Source organism: Chiloscyllium punctatum, chromosome 17 (assembly GCF_047496795.1).
Source record: "Chiloscyllium punctatum isolate Juve2018m chromosome 17, sChiPun1.3, whole genome shotgun sequence".
NCBI lineage: Eukaryota > Metazoa > Chordata > Chondrichthyes > Orectolobiformes > Hemiscylliidae > Chiloscyllium > Chiloscyllium punctatum.
In genome coordinates this window covers 32,054,779-32,074,802 of record NC_092755.1, presented here as the reverse complement: position 1 = coordinate 32,074,802, position 20,024 = coordinate 32,054,779, and the positions used below count along the sequence as shown (strand labels likewise).

Sequence of the window (20,024 nt, the reverse complement as noted above, 5' to 3'; positions counted from 1 at the left end):
GGTCAGTTAGCTCAGCTGGTTAGAGCGTGGTGCTAATAACGCCAAGGTCGTGGTTTCGATCCCCACACTGACCACATGCAGCGCTTGTGTGGTTGCTGTGTTTCCAAACGACGTGCTCCACCAAGCCGGAAGCGCCACCTTCGCAATAAAACATTTGACAGGGATAGACGCACGACTTGTTCGCCTGACTGGGTGGATGTGTCGGCTGCAAAACAACCAGTCTCAGTTGTTTTCGCCAACAAATGCAAAACATTGTGCAGTATTCGGCAGACCAGGCACAGTCTCGGAGGAGAACCAGAGTTCAGGCTTCAATTCGTTCGTGTTATTTTCCTGGATCTCTGTTAATACTCGTCACACGACTTCCAGAGGCAATTCGTTCGCTTGCTCACCTCTCATGCATCGACACTGGAGTTATCATATCACCAGCAATACCATAGAGCCATTAATAAAAGCAAATTACTGCGGATGCTGGAATCTGAAACCAAAAGAGAAAATGCTGGAAAATCTCAGCAGGTCTGGCACCATCTGCAAGGAGAGAAAAGAGCTGACGTTTCGAGTCTAACGGATTAAAGGTAAAGATAAAAACAAAGGGGGAGTATTATGGAGCTATTTCTACCACGCTGAGAGAAGGTGAGTCAAGGCTCCAGATGCAAAGGTGATAATGACAGTGCATGGAGAGATTAAAGGGAGATTAAGAGGCGTGAATGACCCAGGCTGAAGCCAGCGCTATGTGACAAAATAAGTGAGGGATGGGTGAAGCAGAGACAAAATGGAAAACAGGGGAGAAGGGTAGCAAAGCGGGAAGAGGAGAGGAAAAAGGTATTGAGAGAGTGGGGAGCGAGAGAAAGAGAGACAGTCAAGAAATAAGAGATACACAACAGTGGCAAAAAAACACAACTAAAAAAGATAAATAAAATAATTGAAATAAAATTACCTGAAGTTGTTTGAATTCAACAACTTCAGACAATTTTACTTCGTTTTTTTATTTATCTTTTTTAACATTTCACCTGCACTATCATAGAGCCATTAGATGTGGACAGCACTGAAAACACAGTCTTCGGTCGCACTCGTCCATTCCGAACAGATATCCTCAACTCATCCAGCCGCGATTGCATGCACTTGACCCATTTCTCTCTCAACCCTTCCTATTCAAGTACACGTCCAGATTCCTTAACAGTATTGGAATTATACCATCCATCACCAGCTCGACTGGTAACTTATTCCAGAAACGCACCACCCTCTGCGTGCAGCCGTTGCCCCTCACTGCCTTTCGAATTCTCACCCTCCCACACCAGATTTATACCCTCTAGTTCTGAACTGCCCCACCTGAGCGAAAGGAACTTGTCTATTTACCCGATTCATTCCCCTCATGATTGAAAAACCTCCGTAAGATCAGCTCCCAGCCTCTGACGCGCCAGGCGAAATAGTGAGCGAGTGTTCAGCCTGTAAACGTTTGCACCTTTTCCATTTTCAAATGTAGGGTGTAGCATGCTGTCTGAAGCAGTCGTTTTAGCAGCTGACCTGTGGCTGACAAACTCTGCAGGAAGGCCTGATAACTTGCTGTCAAACGAAGATTGCATAAGCAACATGAGTCATTGAGCAAAACGTGCAGTTGACTTCTGAGCTGTTGCTGACACCAAAGCAACTGCGTCGTTTGGAAGCAGAAAGAACCTCACTGATAGATTACAATTCCAATGCCTTTCGCATAAGGTGCGTAGTAGTTAATCAGCAGCACATAACCCTGACTCCAAAGGTCTGTGAGTATCCAGAAGAACAGTGAGCGATCGTTGAAGGTACGGTTCTCCAGACGAAATTTGTCAACGTGAGAAGCTGCAGCTGAGCTGGTGGCGTTGCGTATGAAATTGCATGCGTCCGGACATTGTGCTTCATTTTAGATATCAGAGCAAATGGTTAACTCGAGTATGCGCGTTCGGAAAAGTAAATGTTTTTTTTTGTTGAAAAGCTTTGCAACGAAAGGAAATACTTCAGACGATCGTGCGATCGATGAGAAGCAGAAAATGCAGAGCAGCCGTGGTTGTGGGCACCGGCAATATAGGCATTTGCTCTCGCTGAGCTGCCAGCGTTGGTCGGTTAGCTCAGCTGGTTAGAGCGTGGTGCTAATAACGCCAAGGTCGTAGGTTCGATCCCCACACTGACCACATGCAGCGCTTGTGCGGTTGCTGTGTTTCCAAACGACGTGCTCCACCAAGCCGGAAGCGCCACCTTCGGCAATAAAACATTTGACCGGGATAGACGCGGGACTTGATCGCCTGACTGGGTGGATGTGTCGGCAGCAAAACAACCAGTCTCAGTTGTTTTCGCCAACAAATGCAAAACATTGTGCAGTATTAGGCAGACCTGGCACAGTCTCGGAGGAGAACCAGAGTTCAGGCTTCAATTCGTTCGTGTTATTTTCCTGGATCTCTGTTAATACTCGTCACACGACTTCCAGAGGCAATTCGTTCGCTTGCTCACCTCTCATGCATCGACACTGGAGTTATCATATCACCAGCAATACCATAGAGCCATTAATAAAAGCAAATTACTGCGGATGCTGGGATCTGAAACCAAAAGAGAAAATGCTGGAAAATCTCAGCAGGTCTGGCACCATCTGCAAGGAGAGAAAAGAGCTGACGTTTCGAGTCCAACTGATTAAAGATAAAGATAAAAACAAAGGGGGAGTATTATGGAGCTGTTTCTACCACGCTGAGAGGAGGTGAGTCAAGGCTCCAGATGCAAAGGTGATAATGACAGTGCATGGAGAGATTAAAGGGAGATTAAGAGGCGTGAATGACCCAGGCTGAAGCCAGCGCTATGTGACAAAATAAGTGAGGGATGGGTGAAGCAGAGACAAAATGGAAAACATGGGAGAAGGGTAGCAAAGCGGGAAGAGGAGAGGAAAAAGGTATTGAGAGAGTGGGGAGCGAGAGAAAGAGAGACAGTCAAGAAATAAGAGGTACACAACAGTGGCAAAAAAAACACAACTAAAAAAGATAAATAAAATAATTGAAATAAAATTACCTGAAGTTGTTTGAATTCAACAACTTCAGACAATTTTACTTCGTTTTTTTATTTATCTTTTTTATCATTTCACCTGCACTATCATAGAGCCATTAGATGTGGACAGCACTGAAAACACAGTCTTCGGTCGCACTCGTCCATTCCGAACAGATATCCTCAACTCATCCAGTCGCGATTGCATGCACTTGACCCATTTCTCTCTCAACCCTTCCTATTCAAGTACACGTCCAGATTCCTGAACAGTATTGGAATTATACCATCCATCACCAGCTCGACTGGTAACTTATTCCAGAAACGCACCACCCTCTGCGTGCAGCCGTTGCCCCTCACTGCCTTTCGAATTCTCACCCTCCCACACCAGATTTATACCCTCTAGTTCTGAACTGCCCCACCTGAGCGAAAGGAACTTGTCTATTTACCCGATTCATTCCCCTCATGATTGAAAAACCTCCGTAAGATCAGCTCCCAGCCTCTGACGCGCCAGGCGAAATCGTGAGCGAGTGTTCAGCCTGTAAACGTTTGCACCTTTTCCATTTTCAAATGTAGGGTGTAGCATGCTGTCTGAAGCAATCGTTTTAGCAGCTGACCTGTGGCTGACAAACTCTGCAGGAAGGCCTGATAACTTGCTGTCAAACGAAGATTGCATAAGCAACATGAGTCATTGAGCAAAACGTGCAATTGACTTCTAAGCTGTTGCTGACACCAAAGCAACTGCGTCGTTCGGGAGCAGAAAGAACCTCACTGATAGATTACAATTCCAATGCATTTGGCATAAGGTTCGTAGCAGTTAATCAGCAGCACATAACCCTGACTCCAAAGGTCTGAGAGTATCCAGAAGAACAGTGAGCGATCGTTGAAGGTACGGTTCTCCAGACGAAATTTGTCAACGTGAGAAGCTGCAGCTGAGCTGGTGGCGTTGCGATTGAAATTGCATGCGTCCGGACATTGTGCTTATTTTTAGATATCAGAGCAAATGGTTAACTCGAGTATGCGCGTTCGGAAAAGTAAATGTTTTTTTTTTGTTGAAAAGCTTTGCAACGAAAGGAAATACTTCAGACTATCGTGCGATCGATGAGAAGCAGAAAATGCAGAGCAGCCGTGGTTGTGGGCACCGGCAATATAGGCATTTGCTCTCGCTGAGCTGCCAGCGTTGGTCGGTTAGCTCAGCTGGTTAGAGCGTGGTGCTAATAACGCCAAGGTCGTAGGTTCGATCCCCACACTGACCACATGCAGCGCTTGTGCGGTTGCTGTGTTTCCAAACGACGTGCTCCACCAAGCCGGAAGCGCCACCTTCGCAATAAAACATTTGACAGGGATAGACGCGGGACTTGATCGCCTGACTGGGTGGATGTGTCGGCAGCAAAACAACCAGTCTCAGTTGTTTTCGCCAACAAATGCAAAACATTGTGCAGTATTAGGCAGACCTGGCACAGTCTCGGAGGAGAACCAGAGTTCAGGCTTCAATTCGTTCGTGTTATTTTCCTGGATCTCTGTTAATACTCGTCACACGACTTCCAGAGGCAATTCGTTCGCTTGCTCACCTCTCATGCATCGACACTGGAGTTATCATATCACCAGCAATACCATAGAGCCATTAATAAAAGCAAATTACTGCGGATGCTGGGATCTGAAACCAAAAGAGAAAATGCTGGAAAATCTCAGCAGGTCTGGCACCATCTGCAAGGAGAGAAAAGAGCTGACGTTTCGAGTCCAACTGATTAAAGATAAAGATAAAAACAAAGGGGGAGTATTATGGAGCTGTTTCTACCACGCTGAGAGGAGGTGAGTCAAGGCTCCAGATGCAAAGGTGATAATGACAGTGCATGGAGAGATTAAAGGGAGATTAAGAGGCGTGAATGACCCAGGCTGAAGCCAGCGCTATGTGACAAAATAAGTGAGGGATGGGTGAAGCAGAGACAAAATGGAAAACATGGGAGAAGGGTAGCAAAGCGGGAAGAGGAGAGGCAAAAGGTATTGAGAGAGTGGGGAGCGAGAGAAAGAGAGACAGTCAAGAAATAAGAGGTACAGAACAGTGGCAAAAAAAACACAACTAAAAAAGATAAATAAAATAATTGAAATAAAATTACCTGAAGTTGTTTGAATTCAACAACTTCAGACAATTTTACTTCGTTTTTTTATTTATCTTTTTTAACATTTCACCTGCACTATCATAGAGCCATTAGATGTGGACAGCACTGAAAACACAGTCTTCGGTCGCACTCGTCCATTCCGAACAGATATCCTCAACTCATCCAGTCGCGATTGCATGCACTTGACCCATTTCTCTCTCAACCCTTCCTATTCAAGTACACGTCCAGATTCCTTAACAGTATTGGAATTATACCATCCATCACCAGCTCGACTGGTAACTTATTCCAGAAACGCACCACCCTCTGCGTGCAGCCGTTGCCCCTCACTGCCTTTCGAATTCTCACCCTCCCACACCAGATTTATACCCTCTAGTTCTGAACTGCCCCACCTGAGCGAAAGGAACTTGTCTATTTACCCGATTCATTCCCCTCATGATTGAAAAACCTCCGTAAGATCAGCTCCCAGCCTCTGACGCGCCAGGCGAAATCGTGAGCGAGTGTTCAGCCTGTAAACGTTTGCACCTTTTCCATTTTCAAATGTAGGGTGTAGCATGCTGTCTGAAGCAATCGTTTTAGCAGCTGACCTGTGGCTGACAAACTCTGCAGGAAGGCCTGATAACTTGCTGTCAAACGAAGATTGCATAAGCAACATGAGTCATTGAGCAAAACGTGCAATTGACTTCTAAGCTGTTGCTGACACCAAAGCAACTGCGTCGTTCGGGAGCAGAAAGAACCTCACTGATAGATTACAATTCCAATGCATTTGGCATAAGGTTCGTAGCAGTTAATCAGCAGCACATAACCCTGACTCCAAAGGTCTGTGAGTATCCAGAAGAACAGTGAGCGATCGTTGAAGGTACGGTTCTCCAGACGAAATTTGTCAACGTGAGAAGCTGCAGCTGAGCTGGTGGCGTTGCGATTGAAATTGCATGCGTCCGGACATTGTGCTTATTTTTAGATATCAGAGCAAATGGTTAACTCGAGTATGCGCGTTCGGAAAAGTAAATGTTTTTTTTTTGTTGAAAAGCTTTGCAACGAAAGGAAATACTTCAGACTATCGTGCGATCGATGAGAAGCAGAAAATGCAGAGCAGCCGTGGTTGTGGGCACCGGCAATATAGGCATTTGCTCTCGCTGAGCTGCCAGCGTTGGTCGGTTAGCTCAGCTGGTTAGAGCGTGGTGCTAACAACGCCAAGGTCGTGGGTTCGATCCCCACACTGACCACATGCAGCGCTTGTGCGGTTGCTGTGTTTCCAAACGACGTGCTCCACCAAGCCGGAAGCGCCACCTTCGCAATAAAACATTTGACAGGGATAGACGCGGGACTTGATCGCCTGACTGGGTGGATGTGTCGGCAGCAAAACAACCAGTCTCAGTTGTTTTCGCCAACAAATGCAAAACATTGTGCAGTATTAGGCAGACCTGGCACAGTCTCGGAGGAGAACCAGAGTTCAGGCTTCAATTCGTTGGTGCTATTTTCCTGGATCTCTGTTAATACTCGTCACACGACTTCCAGAGGCAATTCGTTCGCTTGCTCACCTCTCATGCATCGACACTGGAGTTATCATATCACCAGCAATACCATAGAGCCATTAATAAAAGCAAATTACTGCGGATGCTGGGATCTGAAACCAAAAGAGAAAATGCTGGAAAATCTCAGCAGGTCTGGCACCATCTGCAAGGAGAGAAAAGAGCTGACGTTTCGAGTCTAACTGATTAAAGACAAAGATAAAAACAAAGGGGGAGTATTATGGAGCTGTTTCTACCACGCTGAGAGGAGGTGAGTCAAGGCTCCAGATGCAAAGGTGATAATGACAGTGCATGGAGAGATTAAAGGGAGATTAAGAGGCGTGAATGACCCAGGCTGAAGCCAGCGCTATGTGACAAAATAAGTGAGGGATGGGTGAAGCAGAGACAAAATGGAAAACAGGGGAGAAGGGTAGCAAAGCGGGAAGAGGAGAGGCAAAAGGTATTGAGAGAGTGGGGAGCGAGAGAAAGAGAGACAGTCAAGAAATAAGAGGTACAGAACAGTGGCAAAAAAAACACAACTAAAAAAGATAAATAAAATAATTGAAATAAAATTACCTGAAGTTGTTTGAATTCAACAACTTCAGACAATTTTACTTCGTTTTTTTATTTATCTTTTTTAACATTTCACCTGCACTATCATAGAGCCATTAGATGTGGACAGCACTGAAAACACAGTCTTCGGTCGCACTCGTCCATTCCGAACAGATATCCTCAACTCATCCAGTCGCGATTGCATGCACTTGACCCATTTCTCTCTCAACCCTTCCTATTCAAGTACACGTCCAGATTCCTTAACAGTATTGGAATTATACCATCCATCACCAGCTCGACTGGTAACTTATTCCAGAAACGCACCACCCTCTGCGTGCAGCCGTTGCCCCTCACTGCCTTTCGAATTCTCACCCTCCCACACCAGATTTATACCCTCTAGTTCTGAACTGCCCCACCTGAGCGAAAGGAACTTGTCTATTTACCCGATTCATTCCCCTCATGATTGAAAAACCTCCGTAAGATCAGCTCCCAGCCTCTGACGCGCCAGGCGAAATCGTGAGCGAGTGTTCAGCCTGTAAACGTTTGCACCTTTTCCATTTTCAAATGTAGGGTGTAGCATGCTGTCTGAAGCAATCGTTTTAGCAGCTGACCTGTGGCTGACAAACTCTGCAGGAAGGCCTGATAACTTGCTGTCAAACGAAGATTGCATAAGCAACATGAGTCATTGAGCAAAACGTGCAATTGACTTCTAAGCTGTTGCTGACACCAAAGCAACTGCGTCGTTCGGGAGCAGAAAGAACCTCACTGATAGATTACAATTCCAATGCATTTGGCATAAGGTTCGTAGCAGTTAATCAGCAGCACATAACCCTGACTCCAAAGGTCTGAGAGTATCCAGAAGAACAGTGAGCGATCGTTGAAGGTACGGTTCTCCAGACGAAATTTGTCAACGTGAGAAGCTGCAGCTGAGCTGGTGGCGTTGCGATTGAAATTGCATGCGTCCGGACATTGTGCTTATTTTTAGATATCAGAGCAAATGGTTAACTCGAGTATGCGCGTTCGGAAAAGTAAATGTTTTTTTTTTGTTGAAAAGCTTTGCAACGAAAGGAAATACTTCAGACTATCGTGCGATCGATGAGAAGCAGAAAATGCAGAGCAGCCGTGGTTGTGGGCACCGGCAATATAGGCATTTGCTCTCGCTGAGCTGCCAGCGTTGGTCGGTTAGCTCAGCTGGTTAGAGCGTGGTGCTAATAACGCCAAGGTCGTAGGTTCGATCCCCACACTGACCACATGCAGCGCTTGTGCGGTTGCTGTGTTTCCAAACGACGTGCTCCACCAAGCCGGAAGCGCCACCTTCGCAATAAAACATTTGACAGGGATAGACGCGGGACTTGATCGCCTGACTGGGTGGATGTGTCGGCAGCAAAACAACCAGTCTCAGTTGTTTTCGCCAACAAATGCAAAACATTGTGCAGTATTAGGCAGACCTGGCACAGTCTCGGAGGAGAACCAGAGTTCAGGCTTCAATTCGTTCGTGTTATTTTCCTGGATCTCTGTTAATACTCGTCACACGACTTCCAGAGGCAATTCGTTCGCTTGCTCACCTCTCATGCATCGACACTGGAGTTATCATATCACCAGCAATACCATAGAGCCATTAATAAAAGCAAATTACTGCGGATGCTGGGATCTGAAACCAAAAGAGAAAATGCTGGAAAATCTCAGCAGGTCTGGCACCATCTGCAAGGAGAGAAAAGAGCTGACGTTTCGAGTCCAACTGATTAAAGATAAAGATAAAAACAAAGGGGGAGTATTATGGAGCTGTTTCTACCACGCTGAGAGGAGGTGAGTCAAGGCTCCAGATGCAAAGGTGATAATGACAGTGCATGGAGAGATTAAAGGGAGATTAAGAGGCGTGAATGACCCAGGCTGAAGCCAGCGCTATGTGACAAAATAAGTGAGGGATGGGTGAAGCAGAGACAAAATGGAAAACATGGGAGAAGGGTAGCAAAGCGGGAAGAGGAGAGGCAAAAGGTATTGAGAGAGTGGGGAGCGAGAGAAAGAGAGACAGTCAAGAAATAAGAGGTACAGAACAGTGGCAAAAAAAACACAACTAAAAAAGATAAATAAAATAATTGAAATAAAATTACCTGAAGTTGTTTGAATTCAACAACTTCAGACAATTTTACTTCGTTTTTTTATTTATCTTTTTTAACATTTCACCTGCACTATCATAGAGCCATTAGATGTGGACAGCACTGAAAACACAGTCTTCGGTCGCACTCGTCCATTCCGAACAGATATCCTCAACTCATCCAGTCGCGATTGCATGCACTTGACCCATTTCTCTCTCAACCCTTCCTATTCAAGTACACGTCCAGATTCCTTAACAGTATTGGAATTATACCATCCATCACCAGCTCGACTGGTAACTTATTCCAGAAACGCACCACCCTCTGCGTGCAGCCGTTGCCCCTCACTGCCTTTCGAATTCTCACCCTCCCACACCAGATTTATACCCTCTAGTTCTGAACTGCCCCACCTGAGCGAAAGGAACTTGTCTATTTACCCGATTCATTCCCCTCATGATTGAAAAACCTCCGTAAGATCAGCTCCCAGCCTCTGACGCGCCAGGCGAAATCGTGAGCGAGTGTTCAGCCTGTAAACGTTTGCACCTTTTCCATTTTCAAATGTAGGGTGTAGCATGCTGTCTGAAGCAATCGTTTTAGCAGCTGACCTGTGGCTGACAAACTCTGCAGGAAGGCCTGATAACTTGCTGTCAAACGAAGATTGCATAAGCAACATGAGTCATTGAGCAAAACGTGCAATTGACTTCTAAGCTGTTGCTGACACCAAAGCAACTGCGTCGTTCGGGAGCAGAAAGAACCTCACTGATAGATTACAATTCCAATGCATTTGGCATAAGGTTCGTAGCAGTTAATCAGCAGCACATAACCCTGACTCCAAAGGTCTGTGAGTATCCAGAAGAACAGTGAGCGATCGTTGAAGGTACGGTTCTCCAGACGAAATTTGTCAACGTGAGAAGCTGCAGCTGAGCTGGTGGCGTTGCGATTGAAATTGCATGCGTCCGGACATTGTGCTTATTTTTAGATATCAGAGCAAATGGTTAACTCGAGTATGCGCGTTCGGAAAAGTAAATGTTTTTTTTTTGTTGAAAAGCTTTGCAACGAAAGGAAATACTTCAGACTATCGTGCGATCGATGAGAAGCAGAAAATGCAGAGCAGCCGTGGTTGTGGGCACCGGCAATATAGGCATTTGCTCTCGCTGAGCTGCCAGCGTTGGTCGGTTAGCTCAGCTGGTTAGAGCGTGGTGCTAATAACGCCAAGGTCGTGGGTTCGATCCCCACACTGACCACATGCAGCGCTTGTGCGGTTGCTGTGTTTCCAAACGACGTGCTCCACCAAGCCGGAAGCGCCACCTTTGGCAATAAAAGATTTGACAGGGATAGACGCGCGACTTGATCGCCTGACTGGGTGGATGTGTCGGCAGCAAAACAACCAGTCTCAGTTGTTTTCGCCAACAAATGCAAAACATTGTGCAGTATTAGGCAGACCTGGCACAGTCTCGGAGGAGAACCAGAGTTCAGGCTTCAATTCTTTCGTGTTATTTTCCTGGATCTCTGTTAATACTCGTCACACGACTTCCAGAGGCAATTCGTTCGCTTGCTCACCTCTCATGCATCGACACTGGAGTTATCATATCACCAGCAATACCATAGAGCCATTAATAAAAGCAAATTACTGCGGATGCTGGGATCTGAAACCAAAAGAGAAAATGCTGGAAAATCTCAGCAGGTCTGGCACCATCTGCAAGGAGAGAAAAGAGCTGACGTTTCGAGTCTAACTGATTAAAGATAAAGATAAAAACAAAGGGGGAGTATTATGGAGCTGTTTCTACCACGCTGAGAGGAGGTGAGTCAAGGCTCCAGATGCAAAGGTGATAATGACAGTGCATGGAGAGATTAAAGGGAGATTAAGAGGCGTGAATGACCCAGGCTGAAGCCAGCGCTATGTGACAAAATAAGTGAGGGATGGGTGAAGCAGAGACAAAATGGAAAACAGGGGAGAAGGGTAGCAAAGCGGGAAGAGGAGAGGAAAAAGGTATTGAGAGAGTGGGGAGCGAGAGAAAGAGAGACAGTCAAGAAATAAGAGGTACAGAACAGTGGCAAAAAAAACACAACTAAAAAAGATAAATAAAATAATTGAAATAAAATTACCTGAAGTTGTTTGAATTCAACAACTTCAGACAATTTTACTTCGTTTTTTTATTTATCTTTTTTAACATTTCACCTGCACTATCATAGAGCCATTAGATGTGGACAGCACTGAAAACACAGTCTTCGGTCGCACTCGTCCATTCCGAACAGATATCCTCAACTCATCCAGTCGCGATTGCATGCACTTGACCCATTTCTCTCTCAACCCTTCCTATTCAAGTACACGTCCAGATTCCTTAACAGTATTGGAATTATACCATCCATCACCAGCTCGACTGGTAACTTACTCCAGAAACGCACCACCCTCTGCGTGCAGCCGTTGCCCCTCACTGCCTTTCGAATTCTCACCCTCCCACACCAGATTTATACCCTCTAGTTCTGAACTGCCCCACCTGAGCGAAAGGAACTTGTCTATTTACCCGATTCATTCCCCTCATGATTGAAAAACCTCCGTAAGATCAGCTCCCAGCCTCTGACGCGCCAGGCGAAATCGTGAGCGAGTGTTCAGCCTGTAAACGTTTGCACCTTTTCCATTTTCAAATGTAGGGTGTAGCATGCTGTCTGAAGCAATCGTTTTAGCAGCTGACCTGTGGCTGACAAACTCTGCAGGAAGGCCTGATAACTTGCTGTCAAACGAAGATTGCATAAGCAACATGAGTCATTGAGCAAAACGTGCAATTGACTTCTAAGCTGTTGCTGACACCAAAGCAACTGCGTCGTTCGGGAGCAGAAAGAACCTCACTGATAGATTACAATTCCAATGCATTTGGCATAAGGTTCGTAGCAGTTAATCAGCAGCACATAACCCTGACTCCAAAGGTCTGTGAGTATCCAGAAGAACAGTGAGCGATCGTTGAAGGTACGGTTCTCCAGACGAAATTTGTCAACGTGAGAAGCTGCAGCTGAGCTGGTGGCGTTGCGATTGAAATTGCATGCGTCCGGACATTGTGCTTATTTTTAGATATCAGAGCAAATGGTTAACTCGAGTATGCGCGTTCGGAAAAGTAAATGTTTTTTTTTGTTGAAAAGCTTTGCAACGAAAGGAAATACTTCAGACTATCGTGCGATCGATGAGAAGCAGAAAATGCAGAGCAGCCGTGGTTGTGGGCACCGGCAATATAGGCATTTGCTCTCGCCGAGCTGCCAGCGTTGGTCGGTTAGCTCAGCTGGTTAGAGCGTGGTGCTAATAACGCCAAGGTCGTGGGTTCGATCCCCACACTGACCACATGCAGCGCTTGTGCGGTTGCTGTGTTTCCAAACGACGTGCTCCACCAAGCCGGAAGCGCCACCTTTGGCAATAAAAGATTTGACAGGGATAGACGCGCGACTTGATCGCCTGACTGGGTGGATGTGTCGGCAGCAAAACAACCAGTCTCAGTTGTTTTCGCCAACAAATGCAAAACATTGTGCAGTATTAGGCAGACCTGGCACAGTCTCGGAGGAGAACCAGAGTTCAGGCTTCAATTCGTTGGTGTTATTTTCCTGGATCTCTGTTAATACTCGTCACACGACTTCCAGAGGCAATTCGTTCGCTTGCTCACCTCTCATGCATCGACACTGGAGTTATCATATCACCAGCAATACCATAGAGCCATTAATAAAAGCAAATTACTGCGGATGCTGGGATCTGAAACCAAAAGAGAAAATGCTGGAAAATCTCAGCAGGTCTGGCACCATCTGCAAGGAGAGAAAAGAGCTGACGTTTCGAGTCTAACTGATTAAAGATAAAGATAAAAACAAAGGGGGAGTATTATGGAGCTGTTTCTACCACGCTGAGAGGAGGTGAGTCAAGGCTCCAGATGCAAAGGTGATAATGACAGTGCATGGAGAGATTAAAGGGAGATTAAGAGGCGTGAATGACCCAGGCTGAAGCCAGCGCTATGTGACAAAATAAGTGAGGGATGGGTGAAGCAGAGACAAAATGGAAAACAGGGGAGAAGGGTAGCAAAGCGGGAAGAGGAGAGGAAAAAGGTATTGAGAGAGTGGGGAGCGAGAGAAAGAGAGACAGTCAAGAAATAAGAGGTACAGAACAGTGGCAAAAAAAACACAACTAAAAAAGATAAATAAAATAATTGAAATAAAATTACCTGAAGTTGTTTGAATTCAACAACTTCAGACAATTTTACTTCGTTTTTTAATTTATCTTTTTTAACATTTCACCTGCACTATCATAGAGCCATTAGATGTGGACAGCACTGAAAACACAGTCTTCGGTCGCACTCGTCCATTCCGAACAGATATCCTCAACTCATCCAGTCGCGATTGCATGCACTTGACCCATTTCTCTCTCAACCCTTCCTATTCAAGTACACGTCCAGATTCCTTAACAGTATTGGAATTATACCATCCATCACCAGCTCGACTGGTAACTTATTCCAGAAACGCACCACCCTCTGCGTGCAGCCGTTGCCCCTCACTGCCTTTCGAATTCTCACCCTCCCACACCAGATTTATACCCTCTAGTTCTGAACTGCCCCACCTGAGCGAAAGGAACTTGTCTATTTACCCGATTCATTCCCCTCATGATTGAAAAACCTCCGTAAGATCAGCTCCCAGCCTCTGACGCGCCAGGCGAAATCGTGAGCGAGTGTTCAGCCTGTAAACGTTTGCACCTTTTCCATTTTCAAATGTAGGGTGTAGCATGCTGTCTGAAGCAATCGTTTTAGCAGCTGACCTGTGGCTGACAAACTCTGCAGGAAGGCCTGATAACTTGCTGTCAAACGAAGATTGCATAAGCAACATGAGTCATTGAGCAAAACGTGCAATTGACTTCTAAGCTGTTGCTGACACCAAAGCAACTGCGTCGTTCGGGAGCAGAAAGAACCTCACTGATAGATTACAATTCCAATGCATTTGGCATAAGGTTCGTAGCAGTTAATCAGCAGCACATAACCCTGACTCCAAAGGTCTGTGAGTATCCAGAAGAACAGTGAGCGATCGTTGAAGGTACGGTTCTCCAGACGAAATTTGTCAACGTGAGAAGCTGCAGCTGAGCTGGTGGCGTTGCGATTGAAATTGCATGCGTCCGGACATTGTGCTTATTTTTAGATATCAGAGCAAATGGTTAACTCGAGTATGCGCGTTCGGAAAAGTAAATGTTTTTTTTTGTTGAAAAGCTTTGCAACGAAAGGAAATACTTCAGACTATCGTGCGATCGATGAGAAGCAGAAAATGCAGAGCAGCCGTGGTTGTGGGCACCGGCAATATAGGCATTTGCTCTCGCTGAGCTGCCAGCGTTGGTCGGTTAGCTCAGCTGGTTAGAGCGTGGTGCTAATAACGCCAAGGTCGTGGGTTCGATCCCCACACTGACCACATGCAGCGCTTGTGCGGTTGCTGTGTTTCCAAACGACGTGCTCCACCAAGCCTGAAGCGCCACCTTCGCAATAAAAGATTTGACAGTGATAGACGCAGGACTTGATCGCCTGACTGGGTGGATGTGTCGGCAGCAAAACAACCAGTCTCAGTTGTTTTCGCCAACAAATGCAAAACATTGTGCAGTATTAGGCAGACCTGGCACAGTCTCGGAGGAGAACCAGAGTTCAGGCTTCAATTCGTTGGTGTTATTTTCCTGGATCTCTGTTAATACTCGTCACACGACTTCCAGAGGCAATTCGTTCGCTTGCTCACCTCTCATGCATCGACACTGGAGTTATCATATCACCAGCAATACCATAGAGCCATTAATAAAAGCAAATTACTGCGGATGCTGGGATCTGAAACCAAAAGAGAAAATGCTGGAAAATCTCAGCAGGTCTGGCACCATCTGCAAGGAGAGAAAAGAGCTGACGTTTCGAGTCTAACTGATTAAAGATAAAGATAAAAACAAAGGGGGAGTATTATGGAGCTGTTTCTACCACGCTGAGAGGAGGTGAGTCAAGGCTCCAGATGCAAAGGTGATAATGACAGTGCATGGAGAGATTAAAGGGAGATTAAGAGGCGTGAATGACCCAGGCTGAAGCCAGCGCTATGTGACAAAATAAGTGAGGGATGGGTGAAGCAGAGACAAAATGGAAAACATGGGAGAAGGGTAGCAAAGCGGGAAGAGGAGAGGCAAAAGGTATTGAGAGAGTGGGGAGCGAGAGAAAGAGAGACAGTCAAGAAATACGAGGTACAGAACAGTGGCAAAAAAAACACAACTAAAAAAGATAAATAAAATAATTGAAATAAAATTACCTGAAGTTGTTTGAATTCAACAACTTCAGACAATTTTACTTCGTTTTTTTATTTATCTTTTTTAACATTTCACCTGCACTATCATAGAGCCATTAGATGTGGACAGCACTGAAAACACAGTCTTCGGTCGCACTCGTCCATTCCGAACAGATATCCTCAACTCATCCAGTCGTGATTGCATGCACTTGACCCATTTCTCTCTCAACCCTTCCTATTCAAGTACACGTCCAGATTCCTGAACAGTATTGGAATTATACCATCCATCACCAGCTCGACTGGTAACTTATTCCAGAAACGCACCACCCTCTGCGTGCAGCCGTTGCCCCTCACTGCCTTTCGAATTCTCACCCTCCCACACCAGATTTATACCCTCTAGTTCTGAACTGCCCCACCTGAGCGAAAGGAACTTGTCTATTTACCCGATTCATTCCCCTCATGATTGAAAAACCTCCGTAAGATCAGCTCCCAGCCTCTGACGCGCCAGGCGAAATCGTGAGCGAGTGTTCAGCCTGTAAACGTTTGCACCTTTTCCATTTTCAAATGTAGGGTGTAGCATGCTGTCTGAAGCAATCGTTTTAGCAGCTGACCTGTGGCTGACAAACTCTGCAGGAAGGCCTGATAACTTGCTGTCAAACGAAGATTGCATAAGCAACATGAGTCATTGAGCAAAACGTGCAATTGACTTCTAAGCTGTTGCTGACACCAAAGCAACTGCGTCGTTCGGGAGCAGAAAGAACCTCACTGATAGATTACAATTCCAATGCATTTGGCATAAGGTTCGTAGCAGTTAATCAGCAGCACATAACCCTGACTCCAAAGGTATGTGAGTATCCAGAAGAACAGTGAGCGATCGTTGAAGGTACGGTTCTCCAGACGAAATTTGTCAACGTGAGAAGCTGCAGCTGAGCTGGTGGCGTTGCGATTGAAATTGCATGCGTCCGGACGTTGTGCTTATTTTTAGATATCAGAGCAAATGGTTAACTCGAGTATGCGCGTTCGGAAAAGTAAATGTTTTTTTTTGTTGAAAAGCTTTGCAACGAAAGGAAATACTTCAGACGATCGTGCGATCGATGAGAAGCAGAAAATGCAGAGCAGCCGTGGTTGTGGGCACCGGCAATATAGGCATTTGCTCTCGCAGGGCCGCCAGCGTTGGTCAGTTAGCTCAGCTGGTTAGAGCGTGGTGCTAATAACGCCAAGGTCGTGGTTTCGATCCCCACACTGACCACATGCAGCGCTTGTGTGGTTGCTGTGTTTCCAAACGACGTGCTCCACCAAGCCGGAAGCGCCACCTTCGCAATAAAACATTTGACAGGGATAGACGCACGACTTGTTCGCCTGACTGGGTGGATGTGTCGGCTGCAAAACAACCAGTCTCAGTTGTTTTCGCCAACAAATGCAAAACATTGTGCAGTATTCGGCAGACCAGGCACAGTCTCGGAGGAGAACCAGAGTTCAGGCTTCAATTCGTTCGTGTCATTTTCCTGGATCTCTGTTAATACTCGTCACACGACTTCCAGAGGCAATTCGTTCGCTTGCTCACCTCTCATGCATCGACACTGGAGTTATCATATCACCAGCAATACCATAGAGCCATTAATAAAAGCAAATTACTGCGGATGCTGGAATCTGAAACCAAAAGAGAAAATGCTGGAAAATCTCAGCAGGTCTGGCACCATCTGCAAGGAGAGAAAAGAGCTGACGTTTCGAGTCTAACGGATTAAAGGTAAAGATAAAAACAAAGGGGGAGTATTATGGAGCTATTTCTACCACGCTGAGAGAAGGTGAGTCAAGGCTCCACATGCAAAGGGGATAATGACAGTGCATGGAGAGATTAAAGGGAGATTAAGAGGCGTGAATGACCCAGGCTGAAGCCAGCGCTATGTGACAAAATAAGTGAGGGATGGGTGAAGCAGAGACAAAATGGAAAACATGGGAGAAGGGTAGCAAAGCGGGAAGAGGAGAGGAAAAAGGTATTGAGAGAGTGGGGAGCGAGAGAAAGAGAGACAGTCAAGAAATAAGAGGTACACAACAGTGGCAAAAAAAACACAACTAAAAAAGATAAATAAAATAATTGAAATAAAATTACCTGAAGTTGTTTGAATTCAACAACTTCAGACAATTTTACTTCGTTTTTTTATTTATCTTTTTTATCATTTCACCTGCACTATCATAGAGCCATTAGATGTGGACAGCACTGAAAACACAGTCTTCGGTCGCACTCGTCCATTCCGAACAGATATCCTCAACTCATCCAGTCGCGATTGCATGCACTTGACCCATTTCTCTCTCAACCCTTCCTATTCAAGTACACGTCCAGATTCCTGAACAGTATTGGAATTATACCATCCATCACCAGCTCGACTGGTAACTTATTCCAGAAACGCACCACCCTCTGCGTGCAGCCGTTGCCCCTCACTGCCTTTCGAATTCTCACCCTCCCACACCAGATTTATACCCTCTAGTTCTGAACTGCCCCACCTGAGCGAAAGGAACTTGTCTATTTACCCGATTCATTCCCCTCATGATTGAAAAACCTCCGTAAGATCAGCTCCCAGCCTCTGACGCGCCAGGCGAAATCGTGAGCGAGTGTTCAGCCTGTAAACGTTTGCACCTTTTCCATTTTCAAATGTAGGGTGTAGCATGCTGTCTGAAGCAATCGTTTTAGCAGCTGACCTGTGGCTGACAAACTCTGCAGGAAGGCCTGATAACTTGCTGTCAAACGAAGATTGCATAAGCAACATGAGTCATTGAGCAAAACGTGCAATTGACTTCTAAGCTGTTGCTGACACCAAAGCAACTGCGTCGTTCGGGAGCAGAAAGAACCTCACTGATAGATTACAATTCCAATGCATTTGGCATAAGGTTCGTAGCAGTTAATCAGCAGCACATAACCCTGACTCCAAAGGTCTGAGAGTATCCAGAAGAACAGTGAGCGATCGTTGAAGGTACGGTTCTCCAGACGAAATTTGTCAACGTGAGAAGCTGCAGCTGAGCTGGTGGCGTTGCGATTGAAATTGCATGCGTCCGGACATTGTGCTTATTTTTAGATATCAGAGCAAATGGTTAACTCGAGTATGCGCGTTCGGAAAAGTAAATGTTTTTTTTTTGTTGAAAAGCTTTGCAACGAAAGGAAATACTTCAGACTATCGTGCGATCGATGAGAAGCAGAAAATGCAGAGCAGCCGTGGTTGTGGGCACCGGCAATATAGGCATTTGCTCTCGCTGAGCTGCCAGCGTTGGTCGGTTAGCTCAGCTGGTTAGAGCGTGGTGCTAATAACGCCAAGGTCGTAGGTTCGATCCCCACACTGACCACATGCAGCGCTTGTGCGGTTGCTGTGTTTCCAAACGACGTGCTCCACCAAGCCGGAAGCGCCACCTTCGCAATAAAACATTTGACAGGGATAGACGCGGGACTTGATCGCCTGACTGGGTGGATGTGTCGGCAGCAAAACAACCAGTCTCAGTTGTTTTCGCCAACAAATGCAAAACATTGTGCAGTATTAGGCAGACCTGGCACAGTCTCGGAGGAGAACCAGAGTTCAGGCTTCAATTCGTTCGTGTTATTTTCCTGGATCTCTGTTAATACTCGTCACACGACTTCCAGAGGCAATTCGTTCGCTTGCTCACCTCTCATGCATCGACACTGGAGTTATCATATCACCAGCAATACCATAGAGCCATTAATAAAAGCAAATTACTGCGGATGCTGGGATCTGAAACCAAAAGAGAAAATGCTGGAAAATCTCAGCAGGTCTGGCACCATCTGCAAGGAGAGAAAAGAGCTGACGTTTCGAGTCCAACTGATTAAAGATAAAGATAAAAACAAAGGGGGAGTATTATGGAGCTGTTTCTACCACGCTGAGAGGAGGTGAGTCAAGGCTCCAGATGCAAAGGTGATAATGACAGTGCATGGAGAGATTAAAGGGAGATTAAGAGGCGTGAATGACCCAGGCTGAAGCCAGCGCTATGTGACAAAATAAGTGAGGGATGGGTGAAGCAGAGACAAAATGGAAAACATGGGAGAAGGGTAGCAAAGCGGGAAGAGGAGAGGCAAAAGGTATTGAGAGAGTGGGGAGCGAGAGAAAGAGAGACAGTCAAGAAATAAGAGGTACAGAACAGTGGCAAAAAAAACACAACTAAAAAAGATAAATAAAATAATTGAAATAAAATTACCTGAAGTTGTTTGAATTCAACAACTTCAGACAATTTTACTTCGTTTTTTTATTTATCTTTTTTAACATTTCACCTGCACTATCATAGAGCCATTAGATGTGGACAGCACTGAAAACACAGTCTTCGGTCGCACTCGTCCATTCCGAACAGATATCCTCAACTCATCCAGTCGCGATTGCATGCACTTGACCCATTTCTCTCTCAACCCTTCCTATTCAAGTACACGTCCAGATTCCTTAACAGTATTGGAATTATACCATCCATCACCAGCTCGACTGGTAACTTATTCCAGAAACGCACCACCCTCT

At 45.7% G+C, this 20,024-nt stretch overlaps 10 non-coding genes across 10 annotated transcripts; all 10 read left to right on the top strand.

The window, feature by feature from the left end:
• Positions 1-74, top strand: trnai-aau (transfer RNA isoleucine (anticodon AAU)). The gene has a single exon. It is a non-coding gene; the product is annotated as a tRNA-Ile (tRNA).
• A 2,011-nt stretch (positions 75-2,085) lies between these two features.
• On the top strand, positions 2,086-2,159 carry trnai-aau (transfer RNA isoleucine (anticodon AAU)). Its single transcript has one exon. It is a non-coding gene; the product is annotated as a tRNA-Ile (tRNA).
• A 2,014-nt stretch (positions 2,160-4,173) lies between these two features.
• trnai-aau (transfer RNA isoleucine (anticodon AAU)) lies at positions 4,174-4,247 on the top strand. Its single transcript has one exon. It is a non-coding gene; the product is annotated as a tRNA-Ile (tRNA).
• Positions 4,248-6,260: 2,013 nt separating this feature from the next.
• On the top strand, positions 6,261-6,334 carry trnav-aac (transfer RNA valine (anticodon AAC)). The gene has a single exon. It is a non-coding gene; the product is annotated as a tRNA-Val (tRNA).
• Positions 6,335-8,347: 2,013 nt separating this feature from the next.
• Positions 8,348-8,421, top strand: trnai-aau (transfer RNA isoleucine (anticodon AAU)). The gene has a single exon. It is a non-coding gene; the product is annotated as a tRNA-Ile (tRNA).
• A 2,013-nt stretch (positions 8,422-10,434) lies between these two features.
• On the top strand, positions 10,435-10,508 carry trnai-aau (transfer RNA isoleucine (anticodon AAU)). Its single transcript has one exon. It is a non-coding gene; the product is annotated as a tRNA-Ile (tRNA).
• Positions 10,509-12,521: 2,013 nt separating this feature from the next.
• On the top strand, positions 12,522-12,595 carry trnai-aau (transfer RNA isoleucine (anticodon AAU)). The gene has a single exon. It is a non-coding gene; the product is annotated as a tRNA-Ile (tRNA).
• Positions 12,596-14,608: 2,013 nt separating this feature from the next.
• trnai-aau (transfer RNA isoleucine (anticodon AAU)) lies at positions 14,609-14,682 on the top strand. Its single transcript has one exon. It is a non-coding gene; the product is annotated as a tRNA-Ile (tRNA).
• Positions 14,683-16,694: 2,012 nt separating this feature from the next.
• trnai-aau (transfer RNA isoleucine (anticodon AAU)) lies at positions 16,695-16,768 on the top strand. The gene has a single exon. It is a non-coding gene; the product is annotated as a tRNA-Ile (tRNA).
• Positions 16,769-18,781: 2,013 nt separating this feature from the next.
• On the top strand, positions 18,782-18,855 carry trnai-aau (transfer RNA isoleucine (anticodon AAU)). The gene has a single exon. It is a non-coding gene; the product is annotated as a tRNA-Ile (tRNA).
• Positions 18,856-20,024: the final 1,169 nt, after the last annotated feature.